The 14,241-nt window shown below is 46.2% G+C and overlaps 1 pseudogene across 1 annotated transcript; it reads left to right on the top strand.

Moving 5' to 3' along the window:
* Window positions 1-8,254: 8,254 nt before the first annotated feature.
* Window positions 8,255-11,992, top strand: LOC310785146 (superkiller complex protein 2 pseudogene; annotated as a pseudogene). Its single transcript has one exon. The product of its transcript is annotated as a superkiller complex protein 2 pseudogene (transcript).
* Window positions 11,993-14,241: the final 2,249 nt, after the last annotated feature.

Raw genomic sequence — 14,241 nt, 5'->3', positions numbered from 1 at the left:
TAAATTTGCGATTATCGATTCTGGAATAAAAGATCGATCCAAAAAATCGTGACATTAAAAATCGCGATACTTAGGTGAATCGATTTTTTCCCCCACCCCTAGTACATAAGCTAAGGTGAAGCAGTTTTCTTATTTTGCCCAGTGAAAGTGTACATTTTGAAAAGCATTGTATTTATGACTGCATCTGCCAGTGGGCCATAACGATAAGAGTAGGTAGTCATAATAATGTGTTAATTCCACTACAGGAGAGACTCGATGTTCTCTGAACTTCCATGATTGGAAGTTGGAAACCCTCATTAGTGTTTTGTTTGCACCTGTGTTTACCCTGCGTTTTCCACACAAAATGGCCCCCGTGAAAGGGGTCTATTTTCGCACTAGGAGGCTGAAATTTGGCCAAGTGTGTGTGAAGGTGTGTGTTTGTGTTCATGGAGGTCAGTGTGTGAAGGTGTGTGTTGTGTTCATGTTGTGTTCATGGAGGTCAGTGTGTGAAGGTGTGTGTTGTGTTCATGGAGGTCAGTGTGAAGGTGTGTGTTTGTGTTCATGGAGGTCAGTGTGTGAAGGTCTGTGTTGTGGTGTGGTGTGCGGGGGGGGGGGGGGGGCTTGGGGTTAGAAATGCAGGATGGCAGAGGCAGGCAGAGTAGGGTAGGCTGTCCCTGCCATCCTGCATTTTGGTCATTTGCATTATGTGGTCACAGCTATCGCGAATTCGCGCTTGTTTGTATTAGAGCCTGGCCGATTAGGGATGGGAATTTCATGCATTTTCCTTAACCGTTAGTTGCGCACCCTAACAATCAGTTAATCGGTTATTGTGAACATAGTTTCTCCAGCGTCCATAAGGATAATGGAACATAACGTGACGTTCAGCGATGCTGGTCGGTGGAATCATAAGTTGCCCCTGGAGTTGAATTTTGAGAACGGCGTCGCAATATTTACACATGTACTTTCAGAGTGTAATGCCTCCATGCTGTTGCTAGCGCGAGCTTGCTGCTAATTTTAGCATCTGTGTTTCATGGGGTTTGCTCAATTCACTTGCTGCTTCCTCATGCATGCATGACATGCATGACATGCGTGACGACCTTCTCACGTGACCACTCCTTCTGTTGCGCTAGCTGGGTGAGGTACGCCCTCTGCTGGACTGGTATAATTAACACACTGAGCTATGAAGACTGAATTGATTGATTGAAAGTTACAATGGCTGAGTTTCCCAACAAAGAAGCTTCTTAAGAGTTAAGAAGCTTCTTAAGGAGTTAAGAAGCTTCTTAAGGAGTTAAGAAGGCTCCAAAGAAGTGTTTCCCAAACGCCTTCTTAACAGTCGAGAAAAATAAAAAAAATAGAAGGCTCTTAAGAAGCATCTTAACTGGAGCGGCTCACTTGATGGCACTCTGAGCCCAGCAGTGGGCCACGACTCAGTGGTTGAGAAACACTGTTAACACCTAATCATGGTCATGTTAAACTTTATTAAACATTATTTATTTCAGACATGGACTGCAGTTCAAATTGCTTTATATACACAGCATACAACAAAACAGAGAAACACTACAGAATTTAAGCGACCTTGGGTTCTGTGAAAGGTGCTATATAAATCCACAACATTATAAAAGGAATCCATTCTGATTAGAGAAATATAGCCTACGGTAAAACATTTAAAACACAAGTAACCATACATACAGGGGAGATTTTCAAGTGTTCCCCAATTTTAAACACTAAAGGGTGCATGAAAGAAAGGAAAAAGGGAAAAACACAAGAGGAACAGTGGACACAAGTATCTCCTTTTGCCTGACGCGGCTGGATCTGCCAGTGTTTTGTCATTAAGAAGGTGTTAAGAAGGCTCCAGACCCTTCTTACAAAACCTTCTTAACGAAAGATCATCTTAGCGCTAAGAAGCTTTTGGGAAACGCAGCCTTCTTAACGGAGGATAATTGGAAGATAATTTTAGGCTAAGAAGCAATCGGGAAACGCGTTGGCTTCGTTGGCTTCTTACGGGAGCCTTAAGAAGGGTCAAAGAAGCTTCTTAGCGCTAAGAAGCTTTTGGGAAACGCATGCCTTCGTAAAGAAGCAATTGGGAAACGCGTTTGCTTCTTAAGGGGGCCTTAAGAAGGGTTGAATTAGCTTCTTAGCGCAAAGAAGCTTTTGGGAAACCCAGCCAATGTTGTCGGTCAAAACAGTTCATACATTTTAATCGGCTACATTCTTAACGGCAGTTAACTCATTCAGGGCCAGTTTAGGACTGCCAATATTTAGCACAGGCCAAAGATTTTCATAATTGTTGGTCATCTTTCAAGACCCACAGTAAATTATCTATTAGCACCAGAGTGATTTGCAATACCTCAAAATGAAGATGTACGTCTCTGGGTTCACCAGGAAAAAAAAAGTGAGCTTTTAGCACGTTCTGTACTCTACTTATAGCCATTTATATACACCCTGTTTTCCCCCAATAGGTCTCCCTGAGAAAATAAACAGGAGAAAAGGCAATTTTTGTAAAAGGGCACAATCTCAAGCAGAACTCACTCTCAATTCTTTTATTTTGAACTGTATTGACATCAGACATGTAAATATTATTCGTTAGGACACAAATGACAAAAAAAAATATATATATATATATATATATATACACATGAAGTGCTTTTTTTTACATTCAACAATACAGTTTACTCGGTGTGAGTGAGTGTGCAGACAGACAGACAGACAGACAGACAGATAGACAGACACACCGACAGACAGACAGACAGACAGACAGACACACACACACACACACACACACACACACACACGATCCCCCTTTTAGATTTCTAACCCCACATAGGATAAGCAATAACCACGCCCTGTGGCGCTGGGATTGGCCAGGAGCAACACTGGAGGGCACGCAGCCCAGCGATTTCATGAACCAACTGCTCTTGAGAAAGGACAGCGGGCTGCTGTGACTCCCGCTTCTGCCTTGTGTGTTTATTTTGTTTTGTTCTGGTCCACCAGTCCTCGTCCATGTCTCCCTGTCATATCCTACCTGCTATCTGATCGTTCCCGTTTTCCCCTCGGCTATTCAACACGTCCTCACCGCCCTCGCAAACTGATCGATCATTTCCTCATTCCTCCGATGATCAAACACATCTCTTGATTACTTTCTCCCGGCTGGCACAGAGGAAGGCGACTCCAGCTCGTGCAGCGCGCCGAGGCGCGTTTCAATGGCGTTTCTCCTGTCTGCACAAGGAAGTGTTACCCGTTGTCTGCTTTTCCTCTTGCTCAATTTCAAAACAACAGCTGCGGTATGTGTTTGTTCACGTGTTGTCTTAGATGCTTGGGACCTGATACCATGTGACAGGCTGGGGAAGTGTTTTAACTATGCGCTGCACGAATAAAAACAAAAACACGTCAAACACGTCATTGGCCCTCTGGGCTATTCCTGATAACACGTCAAAGACGTCATTGGCCCTGAATGAGTTAACCGACTACCGGTTAATCATTAACATCCCTACGGCCGATATGGGATTTTTGTGACCGATACCGATATGGCAGCCGATATAGTGATTTGTTTGAGCTGGAACAAAAATATCGATTTTTCTGTGGGTTGAACACCCCCCCCCCCCCTGCCTGTTCAGCAGGCATTCATTCGAGAACTGCATTTGTCCGCCTGTATTTCATGCTAGGGATGTTCATCAATTATCCAAAATCGATAATTGATCGTTAAGGAATTGATTCGATCGTGTGGAATTTTGATCGATTTTTTATATATTTTTTTGTATCAAATCAAATGGCTGAAACTATCAAATTTGATTTTCACTACTTGGTCGCAACCAGGAGAGGGCGCAATGGGACAGACAGAGAACAATGAACAGAACACTTCTGTGGGTGGGGCTATGGGTGTGGTCTAATTGAGCTGCAGTGAGAACTGAGAAGGGGGGTCTGAGAAGAACGGCAACAGAGGAAATGAAGCGTGCGAGGCGAAGTTTTGTGTGGGACCATTTCGAGTTAAAAGACGACGTCGTTTATTGCAAGAACTGTGATGCAGTTTATAAGTACAACATGGCTACGATGCCAGTGATTCACCACTTGAACACAGCGTACATCCGAGCCTGGTTAACCAGGAAGGCTGGTTCAACTTGGAGAGGCACTGGATGCGGGCGAGGCGGCTCTCCCACAGGCTGGGCGAGATGATGCGGTGGCGTTGTCTGATGACCCCGAGTCCGACACGGGGGGGGGGGGGGGGGCTATGGCCATGCTGCTCGGGAAGGAATACTCCACTTATCGCGACGACGCTGGGATGCAAGACGAAGTTACCAACTTCATGAGGGAGACTCCCCTGTCCCTGGAGGGCAGCGCTGCAGAGTGCTGGAAAGTGAATTAAGGCAGGTTCCCCAGGCTGGCGAAGTTAGCGGGACGATACCTGTGCATTCCTGCAACTTCGGTCCCTTCAGAGCGCGTCTTTTCTGCTGCTGGACTGACCGTCAATAAGCTGCGTTCGCGTCTCACCCCAGAGCATGTTAACACGTTGAGTGCCATGGACGAGATATCTCGTCTTACATAATCCAACCGTTGAGTGCCATAGACGAGATATCTCGTCTTACATAAACATTTTTTTTTTTTGACGGTGGGACATCGATCAACCCCTTTTACGTCTCCTATAGCAGAATTGGAGGAAGAGAATGTGTATAATCTATTTTACCGACCACTAAGTGGCGACAGTGCCCTCCCGACAGAGAGAAAGTCAACCAAAAGCAGCCGCCTCCCGCGGCTGCTTCCTCCATTCTCAAGGAAATGGCTTGCCGATTTTACAGTCATCAGTCACCAGACTCGCCGCTCTCGGGCCGCGCCAGCAGCAGCACACGGGGGATTGCAAATTTGCATAATATATTATGGGTAAAACACACTTTGAAACGCCCGCAGAAAGGCCAGAATCGCACGCATTCCGAAAACCCAGAAACGAACGAGCCTCATTCTCATACTGTAGGCGGGGAGGGAGGCTGCTCAAACTCGCTGCCAGGGAGGGAGGCTGCAGCAGAGCACTCGCTTACAAACGCAGGCTGAAAGCCACTAGACACGCCCACGGAGGGAGGAGTTGAAGGAGAGGGCGTTCGGAACTATATTGTTTGGATGTCTGATCTCTCACTGATGCCAAAAATAAATGGTTAAAGTGACTGTTCTGCCTGTTTGATTGAATTTCACAAAACTGCGATTATCTCAGCTTTCACTCTCAGACAGCTGAAACCATGCTGTACTCAACGGCTAATATCTACATAACTACTAACTCTACAAACTAACTCTTTTAGACAGAGAAAGCACACATTCTATTAGTACTTTTGTGAACTTCGTGTTCACAAACTCCAAGCAGAAAAGAATCCTCGGCTCTTGTAAAATGAGCCAGAATCCTCAAAAAACGGCCTGGCAGAAGCTACCTACAGCAAAAAAAAAACGGCTGGCAGTCAATGTGTTAACATGCTTATCTTCCTAAACAAGAATCAGTAGGCCGATGGACCCTGCTGGAGTTAAACTTCACTTTGTTGTTTGAGGGGACACTAGTCACCACGCCTTCATGAGTCACTCATTTGTCTTATGAGGCTCTAAGTTAAATAATAGGCATAATTGTGAAATAAGTAACACTATAGCATCATCTCTCTCTCTCTCTCTCGTTCTCTCTCGTTTGGGATTGTACATTTTGATCGGAGGGGGGGGCGCCAAACTAATATTTTTGTTTATTTATTTAAGTTGAGTTCATGTACTGTATGTGTGTAAGTCAAGTGTCTAAAAGAGATGATAATATTATATATTATAATTCTATAATTTGAATTAAGACTACAGTAAGAGGTGTGGCTCAGCAGCGTTAAGCACGCACATGTTTTGTTTAACAGTTAAACATGCAAACGTGCAGTCTGCAAAGTAAACACCAAATGAACAGCCTTGTTTAAGACGAGTGTTGGAGAGGAGACACATTGAAATAAAGAGTTCATTGAGGAGAACACGTTGTCTTTCGTATTTTCTGCCATAGGCATTCATTTAGTAAAAAAAAAAAATATATATATATATATAAAAAAAAATAGTAAAAAAATAGTATTAATATGATCGATAATCGATAATTGATCGTTAATTTTCCCGATTTTCGATTATGGAAATTGTTCAAAATGAACATCCCTATTTCATGCACTTCGCCAAGTGTTGAGACGGATTCCTTGTTCACGCAAACGTTGCCGTACTTGTGGCAAGGAAACAACACTTTGAACGCTACTTCTCTCCACCATGTCACTCTGTGTCTCCCTCTGTCTGTTGCTGCAGAGCAAGTTACTTGCCCACTCCCCCCGCCTCCCCGCAGGCAGAGACATAGGTGCAGGCTAGGCTCTCTGTCGCTCGAGACAGAGATATATACTGTATTTCTCCCCCAACAACGAAAATCTGATCTCTGCCTCATAGTGGGGAATCTACATGGTGACTTTTTATGAGTAAAAATGATGAGTCGAACTTAAAGTACCATATTTACAGAGCTAGAGAGGGGGTGACTTTGGCAAATTGATGTGCAATCGGCCCTCAAATTCTTGTTCTTCTTCTGTGGTGTTTTATGGCAGTTGGCATCCTTTATGTTGCATTACCGCCTCCGGGTTTATCCATCCACTGAGCAATCAGCCTTCCAATATAGTAGACAGAGTTATGACATCACAGATGATGCATGAGAGGCATTTGAGCAATCAGCCTTCCAATTATAGTAGAGAAAGAGTTATGACATCACTGATGATCACTGATGATGTCACTATTTCGATTTCTAACATTATCACTAGGGCTGGGTTCAAAAAATCGATTCTCCGATTTTTAATCGATTTTTATTTTAATCCTCGATTATCGATTAATATGTCCAGAGATCGATTTTTTTTTAATTATTATTATTATTATTATTATTATTATTTTTTTTAAATAAACAGGCTAAAATATTATGCTGTGTGTGGTAGTTGAAACATAGTTTCAAGTTGATGTTTATTTATGTTTGTAGTTGAAACAAAAACATAAATACTGTAGGCTACATAAATGGAAATGTTTGATCATTAATCTACTTTTAGAAATTATATAGGCTGAAATCAAATCACTGTGCATAATTGTGAAAGTGTCTTTATTGACAGATGAAAAGGCTGTTATTTACATAAATATATGTGTAACTAAAACCATTAAAATTGACAACAGGTCTGCAACTTTTTTTCCCCATGTATCTACTTGGCTGGTTGGGAACCCCTGTGTTACATAACTGGACAGTCATGTAATTCAGGGTACAGCTCAAAAAACGCGTTTTGGTATCACTAACCAAATCAATTGATTCGCAACCTTGTGAATCGGAATCTAATCGATTCTTGAAATTTGAACCAATACCCAGCTCTAATTATCACATTACAATGCATGAGTAGAGAGGAAGTAGACATCACTGATGATGTCACACATCACTGAATACACACATACAGTACATACAGACACAACTTGAACTTTATTATGTAAAAAGAAAAGACTACAGGGATACTTCTTTCATGATTGTGACATCAGTGACAGTGATGTCATAAACCCCACTGACAGTGATGTCATAAACCCCACTCTACTCATACATTGTGACATCATCAGTCATGTCATAAATCCTCTCCGTATTGTGACATCACCAGTGATGTGTTAAATCCTTCTCTCCTGACCTCATTAACCACTGGTGCTATAAATAGGACCATTAGAGTACAAGGAACCAGAGTGCTTCCCTCAGTTAACCAGAAGCACTGTTCCCTCACATATATCGCCTCTTAGCTAAGTCGTCACACGGCCTAAGAGCCAACCCCCAGAGATCTGAGAACCCCACGGACCGGCACTACACTACTTGACTGGGAGCATTCACTAAGTCGTCGCACGACCTAAGAGCCAACCCCCAGAGATCTGAGAACCCCACGGACCGGCACTACACTACTTGACTGGGAGCATTCACTAAGTCGTCGCACGACCTAAGAGCCAACCCCCAGAGATCTGAGAACCCCACGGACCGGCACTACACTACTTGACTGGGAGCATTCACTAAGTCGTCGCACGACCTAAGAGCCAACCCCCAGAGATCTGAGAACCCCACGGACCGGCACTACACTACTTGACTGGGAGCATTCAACTGAATCCCTTTCCTCACCTGAACATTGAAAATAGTGTCCTGACCCGACGACGCCCTGAGGTGACTTGCCACAACTAAGTATCCACACACCTTCTTGCAAACAGGAAACGTTCTCTTGTGTGCTGTGTGGTGTTGTGGCTTTCAGTTGAGGACATGGAAGGAACAGATGTGCCTGCTGTGGGCCCCTTGGACCTGCCTCTGTCCCTGCTGGAGATGGGCTGCTCTGGCGGGTTTGAGCTGATCACACACCCTCTGCCCCATGGCCAGCCCTTAGCTCCACACAGCACGCTCCCTCATGGACTCCCTCCCACCAGCGTGAACCTGGAGACAGAAGTGGAGAAGCAGTTTCTGCGCGACCCCGCCTGGCTCCCCATACACGACACAGACGCTGCCTTCCACAAGTTTCTCAAGGTGACTCGGAGAAATGTTTGTGTCGAATCTCTGCTCAGCTGCACTCTGTCCCCACTCCACTCCAGCATATCTGTCATCAGAGATCCAACCACAGGGATGCTGCTGGACTTCACAGAGGTGTTATTGGAGGACACAGACCTGTCAGCGAAGAATTCCATGTCTTTACAACGGCAACCCGGGCCGCCTTCAGAGAGCCTGCAAGGAAGCAACACCAACTACCCCTTCCTGCCTGGAGGCATGGATGAACTTACCCTGGACCCAATCAAAAGGTCTGAGCTGGAGGACATAGATTTTGAGAATGGTTTACTCCAAGTCCCTCCTGGACTTAAAGCTGGGATAGACTTCAGTGACAAAGATGCCAAAACGGTGAAGGCAGACATCGACCTCATGTCCCTCCTGTCCACGTTTGATGACATCATTGACTTGCAACCTGAGGCAGAAGAGAAAAAGGAAGGCAGAGGAAGCGGAGACGCTCCCAAACTGCGCAGAACAAACAGCCTGGAAGACCTGGGCATCAAGGATGCTGTGCCGCCATTCTCTACATCAGAGAAGGGAAAAGAAGTTCAATCTAAACCAGCAGAGAATCCTGAGGAGAACAAGAAATGGGCCATCCCAGTTGACATCACCTCACCCTGCGCTGACTTCTACGAACGCATCCCCAACCCGGCTTTCAAGTGGCCATTTGAGCTGGACGTCTTCCAGAAACAGGCTGTGTTGAGGCTGGAGGCTCATGAATCTGTGTTTGTAGCAGCACACACGTCAGCTGGCAAAACAGTGGTGGCAGAATATGCTATTGCTCTCTCACAGAAACACATGACCAGGACGATCTACACCTCCCCTATCAAGGCCCTGTCCAATCAGAAGTTCAGAGACTTCAAGAACACCTTTGGGGATGTTGGACTGCTGACGGGCGACGTGCAGCTCAGTCCTGAATCTTCCTGTCTCATCATGACCACTGAGATTCTCAGGTCGATGCTTTACAATGGATCAGAGGTCATCAGAGACTTGGAGTGGGTGATCTTTGACGAGGTTCACTACATCAACGATGCCGAAAGAGGGGTCGTGTGGGAGGAAGTTCTGATTATGCTTCCTGAACACGTCAGCATCATCCTGCTTAGTGCGACGGTGCCGAATGCTCTGGAGTTCAGCGAGTGGATTGGTCGTATTAAGAAGAAGCACATTTACGTGATCAGCACAGAAAAGAGACCTGTGCCTTTGGAGCATTACCTGTACACCGGAAACAGCACCAAGACACAGAAGGAGATGTTCCTGCTGCTGGACGCTATGGGCAACTTCCTCACAAAAGGCTATTATGCCGCTATCGATGCCAAGAAGGAGCGAACCAGCAAACACGCCCAATCATTTGGCACAAAGAAGCCTTCTCAGAACACTTCAGCCAATCAGGACCGAGCGGTGTGGCTCTCTCTCCTGCACTACCTGTCCAAGCAGCAGCAGACGCCCGTGGTGGCATTCACCTTCAACCGGACGCGCTGTGACGAGAATGCCTGCTCGCTGACCTCCATGGACCTGACCACCGATGTGGAGAAGGCAGAGATCCACACGTTCTTCCAGAAGAGCTTGAGTCGCCTCAGGGGAGGAGACCAGCAGTTGCCCCAGATCCTGCTGATGAGGGACCTGCTGAAGAGAGGAATAGCCGTCCATCACAGCGGGATCCTGCCCATACTCAAGGAAGTCATTGAGATGCTTTTCTCACGAGGGCTTGTCAAAGTGCTGTTTGCCACTGAGACGTTTGCTATGGGAGTGAACATGCCTGCTAGAACCGTGGTGTTCGACAGCATCAGCAAACACGACAGGAGCGGCTTCAGAGACCTACTGCCTGGTGAGTATATTCAGATGGCAGGTAGAGCAGGCAGGAGAGGTTTGGACGCCACAGGCACAGTCATCATTCTCTGTAAGGCTGGGGTCCATGACATGGCAGACCTGCATCTCATGATGGCGGGTAAACCTACTGTCCTCCAGTCCCAGTTCAGACTGACCTACACTATGATTCTCAACCTGCTGCGGGTGGAGGCCCTCCGCATCACGGACATGATGAGGCGGAGCTTCTCCGAGAACCACAGAGACACCCAGACCCACGAGAAGAGGATCAGGCAGCTGAAGCAGACCGTGTCGTCTCTGCCCCCGCTGGACACGGAGGGCCAGATGTCCGACCTGGTGCCTTACTACCAGACCGTGACCGAGCTACGCATCACCGCTGAGGCCCTGCAGTGCGCTACTCTGGGGTCTGTCAACGGGCTGAAAGCTCTGTCTGTTGGTCGAGTTGTACTAATTAATAACAAACAGCATGTCAATGCCCTGGGAGTTATTCTCCAGGTTTCCAGTGACTCTGTGAATCGCACTTTGATGGCTCTTATCATCTGTGAGAAGGGTAACGAGGAAGGGGCCGGGGACGACCACAATGCCAACGCCTTCTCTCACCTGTACAACACGGATCTCTTTCTACCTGAAGGCCCGTGCAGCCATACAGTGCAGAAGCTGGAGCTGCAGGACATCTCAGCCATCACGGTGAAAACCCTCAAGGTGATTCCTGACAGGATTATCGACAACTACAACAAGAGGCAACAGCCACGCTTCAGGCTTGACCCTCCTGGCCAAGCCATCTCCATGGTGACCCAGGAGCTGCTGCGATTAGCCGAGGCCAACCCGGGTGGGATCGCGACCCTCGACCCAGTGAACGACCTCCAACTGAACAGCGTCGATGTAGTCGAAGGTTCCATGCTGCGCCGCGAGCTGGAGGACCGCCTCAAGGACTTCAAATGTGTCCACTCGCCCGCTTTCTCGGAGCACTATGCGCGGGTTCAGGAGAGGATGAGTGTGCAGGAAGAGCTGGACAAGCTGCTGTTCCTGGTGTCCGACCAGTCTCTGTCTCTGCTGCCCGAGTACCACCAGAGGATCAAGGTCCTGCAGTCGCTGCATTATGTGGACGGAGGCGGGGTGGTGCAGCTGAAAGGCCGGGTGGCGTGTCAGATCAGCAACCACGAGCTGCTGCTGACCGAGCTGCTGTTCGAGAACGCTTTGGGCCCGCTGACACCCGAGGAGAGCGCCGCCCTGCTGTCCTGTCTGGTCTTCCAACAGAACACCCAGGTGGAGCCGCACATCACCAAGACACTCCAGGAGGGCATCGATCGGGTGCTGTCGGTGGCCCAGCGTATCGGCGAGCTGCAGAGGGAGTGTGCGATAGCGCAGACAGCGGAGGACTTTGTAGGCCAGTTGAAATTTGGCCTGACAGAGGTGGTGTACTGCTGGGCCAGAGGCATGGCGTTTGAAGAGATCACCCAGCTCACTGATGTCAAGGAGGGGACGGTGGTGCGCTGCATCCAGCGTCTGGACGAGGTGCTGAAGGAGGTGCGCCAGGCCGCCCGCATCATCGGAAACTCTGTGTTGGGGAGCAAGATGGAGAAGGCGTCCCTGGCCATCAGGCGGGACATCGTCTTCACCGCCTCCCTCTACACGCACTGAGAGAGGGGAGGGGAGGACGAGCAAGACGGGGACGCGACTGCTGCTGAATGTGACAGCAAGCCAAGGTGCCTGCAACCAAGTGTGTCTGTGTGAGGGGTGAGAGACTAATAACCACGTGGCTACTATAGGCCAGTCATTCTATTAATTATATATTATTTTCATTTTTTTTGTTTACATACGAACAAGAGAAACAGGCTCAGACACAGGAAAAAAAACAACAAACAAGCAAACAAAAACAAAAACAAAACCCATATCAACATTCAATATTGAGTCGTGCTACCAGTGTAAGGTGCTTATATGCTTGTAAGAGGTATTGTGTCTGGAATGCCACACAGGGGGTCCATGAGGAACCAGCCTCCCAACCTCAACGACGTAGGCCAGAAACGGGTCCCAAATGGAAGAGAATTTCTTAAGTGAGTCGGTCCTCAGGAACCTAAGTCCCTCCATCCGTGTAACAGGTCATATCCGTCAGCCACAATTGAAAAGAGGGTGAAGAGGGGGGACTTCCATTCCTTCAGGATTAGTTTCTTGGCAACAGTTGGTGTCAGAGACTGTTGCACAGCTGGAGGAAAGTTCAGAGACTCCGAGCAGCTGAAGATGGAACCAAGAACATGTCTGTTTTTTATGTCTGTTAATTCCTTACATACAACAACAAATGTTTATGTATTGTAAAAATTCAAGTGTGCCTTTATTACTCTTCAAAAATGTAATAATGTTACAAATCCTAATTTGAGTATTGATGGTGATACCCATCCATGTTTCATGTATGTCCCTTTTATGTTTTATGTTCATGAGGACCACAATGGAAATAAGTCTGAGACTTTATTGTGTTTTTATCCTCGGTGACTGTCTGTCTCTGTATTTGTGTCCTGTTTTTGTTGACATTCACCAAATAAAGTCAATCAATCAATCAATCAATCAATCAACAGATTGATTCAAAAGGTTCTTTAATGGATTCTGTTACCATTGGGCATGGTAAATAACATACGAAAATGAAAATTCCGGAAAGGGGTCATTTTCAAGATGGTGTCCGAGATGGCTGCCGGGAGCTTAAAATGGCAATAACTCAATTACCATCCAACCTAGAAAGGTGGTTTTGGTGTCTAACCCTAGGGTTTATAGTTCAAGGAATACAACTGAATCAGCGAACTTACCATCAGTTAATTATTTATTGACAAATCCAAGAGGGGGCCCCAAATTCTGGTGAATAGGGTAAAAAAAAATTAACTAATAGATGATATGAAACTTCCCCAGTTGATTACTTACATTAAGACAATACTTGTTTTGTATTACAAGTTTTCTGACATGTTATTTTATCTTTAAATATGTACATTTACAGAAAACTAACCCATTAGGCCAGTCAATATGAAAAAGCACCTAACCCTGAACAAATTGATACCAAGGGGTTTTCGATGGATTCTGGTACTATTGGGCATGTTCAATAACATACTAAAAATATAAACTCTGGAAAGGGGTCATTTTCAAGATGGCGGGCGGCTGCCGGGAGTAAATAAAATTAATTCAGTGAATCCATCAATTCTGGTAAGGGGTCATTTTCAAGACTAGGGTGGAGACTGGAGGCATTTTCATTATATTGATTTCTAGAAGACTCTGGAGACGATGCGGCCATGGGCGCAACATGTTGTGGGATTTCTGACATCACCGATGATGTCATGATATGCGTCACAAATCACTAATGATGTCACTCTGTAGCGTGCGCTTCATTTCTAGGGTGGAGATGTGCCATGGGCGAAACGTGTGATTTATTACATCACTGTTACGTGTGTCTAGAAACATTAAAACAAAGATAACGCTGTTTCTGATTTGCTAAAATACTAGTGCTAATCTGTTAGCGAGCTATCAGGCGAGCTTCTTCTGCTGCTTCTAATAGCTTTGCGGCAGACTAGATGCCTTGCGGCACATTGCTGCCTCTCACTGGTTGGAAATATTACTGTTTCTGCTTGCTTGGTAACTAACACTAGTGCAATCCTGGGGGAACTGTTTTTATTGGCGGAGGCGAATAATAGACATAAATCATCAGTTGTCGCAAATTACTTGACAAAAATGCTATTATTACTTGATGAATACCTTTGTTTATGCTGTACAACTGTTGTATAAAAGCAATATCACACTCGAGGTCGTGCTGTTGTTGTCTAATATTGTCACAGCTGTGATTATCTTCGGCACTCGGCCTGCGGCCTCGTGCCTACGACCGAATCACAGCCGTGACGATATTAGCCAACAACAGC

Source organism: Poromitra crassiceps, assembly GCF_964638095.1.
Source record: "Poromitra crassiceps genome assembly, chromosome: 11".
NCBI lineage: Eukaryota > Metazoa > Chordata > Actinopteri > Beryciformes > Melamphaidae > Poromitra > Poromitra crassiceps.
The sequence above is the reverse complement of the archived record's forward strand: the minus strand, read 5'-3'. Positions and strand labels throughout refer to the sequence as shown.